We start from the raw sequence: 3,966 nt of genomic DNA, 5'->3' as shown, positions 1-3,966 counted from the left end.
TCGCTGGGTTAAATAAACTACTGGCCGTATTAACAATGTCATAATTTAAATTTTTATTGCTAATCGAAAAAAAAAAATTAAATTCAGAAAAAATAAGATCTACCAACTTTTTTAATTCTTATTGTCCCTCTTTTCCTTGAGTACTAGATATGTCAACTTTAATTAATTATTAATAGTTTCATTAAAATGATTCATCGATAACATCTTTTTAAATAAAATATTTAAACATTTACCGTGGATGTTTTTAATTCTGTAAAGGATTAGGGTATCCATTGGAGCAAACTGTGTTTAATGCAGACAGAGGAAAGGAGCTGCCCAACCTGTTTGCTATATATACGCTAAGTAGTGGCCCTGTATTTTTAGCGGGAGGGGAGAGCTCTGGTCAGTCTCTGGCCTAGCCTCGCAACCAAAAGAGCTTCGACCTGTCTATCACCTTTGGTATACAACTCCTAATAACTATCGTATCATACAATTTAGTGATGTCTCTTTATGATGTGTTCATATTGTTATTATAACCAGTGATTAATACTCGGGGATCTTATCATGGTAATGTACTCATAGTAAAATAGGTCATATGTTTTGGGATATTGTGAATTTCTGAGGTAGTGGAAGTGTTGTTCGGAAATAGCTGAACGGAGTTATTTTTATGTGCTACTCTTAAATTATGTTGCTCACTACCAAACAAAAGAAAAAAAAATTGACACATGAATGACAGTATTAAAATAAAAATATCGCATCTACGTACAAATATTAACCAAAATATATTATAAAATCTGTAATAAAACTAAAGTAAACAAATAAATTAAATAAAACTACACAATTTGCTAAACTTCGTCAGGTGTTATCTCTTCTACCCAAGATTCCCGCTCTTGCTGTTAGCAAGATGTCTGAAATGAATTAATTTTTTTTAAAAAATATATATAAATAATACAGCATTTCGAAAGAAGACGATGAAAACATATAATTTTAATAAATTTAACTTAATAATTAAATAAATAGTAACAATGGTATTAATGACCTAAATTAATTAATTATTATTGTTTTCTTTAGTACGAAATTGTAATTTTATGCTTTGATAGTGTCATGTCAAATTTATTTCAAGGCCAAGAAAATCACTATCGGACCATATTTATTACTGAGTACATTGACCCTTATTAACTTCCAAATTCTTTACTGGCACACGATTCGGGCATCAAAACTTTATATTATCTAAAACCCAATAAAACAAACCCGCCATTCATCATTTAATCACACTTCTTGCTCGTCAACCGAGATAAAAAAAAATGTATATATAACTACAATGTGATTAATATATTTGAGTTTTATATATGATCAATGTGGATTAAATCATAATATTTATGCAAAAAGGAATTTTGACGTCATTTTATTATGTATGTTTACAGTTTATGCTTACCATATTTTTGTAAAATCCCGAACTAAGCAACTATCAAATTTAAACAGGCAATCTTGTTTGCAAATCTTATACATGACTGACTATCTTGATTCTTAGCAAAAAATTACCATGTTTTGATTTCAATTTGATTTATAATTTGTAGTAATTTATTATAAACATTGTATTATATATATAAATATACAAATATTATATATAAAACATTAAATATAAGGATATGCATATTACTCTAGTTGCGTAATTTTCGGAAAAATCAATTTAAGCCCTTGAATTTGATTTATTGATTTTTCTGGACATTATAATAGGTTTCAGAACAATTTAATTGAATTTTTTATTGTAGTTATACTGAGTTAAAACTATTTAAATATATATCATTCCGTAAATAAAGATTATTAAGCAAAAATATTTTGACTGGAACGACACGAGTAATGTTCTAGAGTTGATAAGTTGCTAATATGACAGCTAAAGGTTTATAAAAAGTTTGTCCTTAATGTGTAAAAATATCAAAATAAATATCACAGATTTAGATCAAAACAGTATCAACTCAGTGATTGATATTTTCTAGATAACTAATAATTTATTTTAATTTTACAGCAACTTATATACTAACAAAAAAGGGTTTATATTTTGATAAGTAAAATGTTTAGTAAGTACTTAAGTATTTAATGAACATTATTAAGTAATAAATAGTAAATATTTATTTTGTATTTTTATGATGTTAGATTACGTATATATGACGAAATATGAATTGCTTCATTTATATAAGATTATTACTTTTTTTCTGGATTGTAATAAAATATAACAGGTACATTTTGGGTGTTTTTTAAGGTTCAGGCATTAAATAAACAACAATATTTTAACGACCCAAAAACTTTACAAACACTTCTAAAATTTAGTCCATTGTTCGTTAACTTTTTTTAAATTTAGAGAAGATTCCGGATGCTATCATTTTTTTTTTCATTTGACAAAAATAACAACAAAAAAAAACAGGGCTTTTTATAGCGTTTATTTTTTAATATCATTCATTCATATTTATGTTGTTGAAGACAATGAATGTGTATTTTTACACAAATATATAGTGATATAGAAATATATAAAGGAATGTAAATAATGTATTTCTTGGAAAGTGCCGACATCAATGAAATTTCTGGAAATGTATTAAATTTTTATGAATAGTGATCAAGCGTTCCCTCTTTTAGCTTAAGGCAGAAAATAATAAAAATAAGAATAGAACAGCCATTTCCTTTGTCAATTCTAGCAAGAAATCTTTTTATTTTGTAATAGGAGAATATGACAACAGGAGCTCACTGCCGAGAGTGTTAAGCTCCTCTAAGTCCCTCCTTTCCCATTACAATATAAAATTTGTCCTCCTAGAATTGAACAGCATTGCTCCCTCCCCCACCATTCCCGTATCATATCGCGTCACGAAATCAATTTACTCTCGTATAATTTTTTTTCTTGAGTTGAAGAACGTCGGTAAACAAATTTCGCTGCAATAAAAAGAAATTAATTTTGTTACTCATCCTAGCTTTAATAGGAGATTAGGTCATATTCTTCAATAGATAGTGGGTTTCTAGAGACTATATACTAGATTGAATCCTCGATGCTGGCGCGAAATATATGGAATTAGGGACGCAATGTCATTGACTTTGTTTCAATTAAAAGGGATTCAACTTGAAGGCTTTATTTAGAACCAGTTCATCGGGAAAGCTCGGCTTATACCTAAATATTATACAAAAGAATGAGAAAAAGGTTCATATGAAATATCCTTTTTATGTTTACGCTTCGTTTCTAATTTTCTCGGGCCAATTTTTTTCTCGCTTGGTTTTATTGATTTTTACACCAATTAGACAGCTTAAAAAAATACATACAATCCTTAAAAAAATGAGACCACCGGAATTCACATTTACTCATACGCAAGAAGAGCCAGTAAGATTGTGTTTCATTAGCTGTTATATTATTTATATAATAGAAAAATCCAATGGAATGTACATAGGATCTTTTTGAATCGATATTGAAGAGAATAAAATATTTTACAAAAGAGGGACAATAAGGCAATTTTTATTCACATTCTCTATTTGCAATTTTGAATTATAACTTTTTTTTTCAAAACCCGTTTCTCACATGTAGGGCATGAAAAAAAAAAAAAAAACTCGAAAAGACTTCAAAATATAGTAGCATATTTTTTTGACTGAACGTCAAGATCCTACACTGATGTATATTTGGGTCGGTGTATAATATTAGTTGCATAATCTATTAACATATAAATAAATATATGTAATAATGTTAATTTATAATGTATTTTACATACATTGCATTACATATATAAAGTAATAAATGCGTTACATTGAACGTTTTGTATCTGTAATAAAAGGAACTGTAGTTGTCAGTAATGAGATCTATAGTCTTGAATTATTAATGTTTATTGCTCTTATGCTATAGATGTGCAACTTGTCTGGATTTATAAAAAAAAATATCTGCATTACAAAAAATATATAAGTTATTGAATAACTCAAAAACTATACATCTTCTAGACGTTTTTTGAATTAGTATTT

At 27.5% G+C, this 3,966-nt stretch overlaps 1 protein-coding gene across 1 annotated transcript in view; it reads left to right on the top strand.

Annotated features, from left to right (window-relative positions):
- Positions 1 to 345: 345 nt before the first annotated feature.
- The window catches only part of LOC106690024 (ras-related and estrogen-regulated growth inhibitor), a 52,392-nt gene continuing 48,771 nt past the window's right edge, over positions 346 to 3,966 (top strand). Inside the window, exon 1 of the mRNA XM_067052631.1 lies at positions 346 to 438. The gene's annotated coding sequence lies outside the window, so the exon portion shown is untranslated. The remainder of the gene's footprint in view (positions 439 to 3,966) is intronic.

The sequence above is a fragment of the Halyomorpha halys genome, unplaced genomic scaffold, assembly GCF_000696795.3.
Source record: "Halyomorpha halys isolate HHAL.00 unplaced genomic scaffold, Hhal_1.1 Scaffold1552.1, whole genome shotgun sequence".
Classification (NCBI taxonomy): Eukaryota; Metazoa; Arthropoda; class Insecta; order Hemiptera; family Pentatomidae; genus Halyomorpha; species Halyomorpha halys.
The sequence above is the reverse complement of the archived record's forward strand: the minus strand, read 5'-3'. Positions and strand labels throughout refer to the sequence as shown.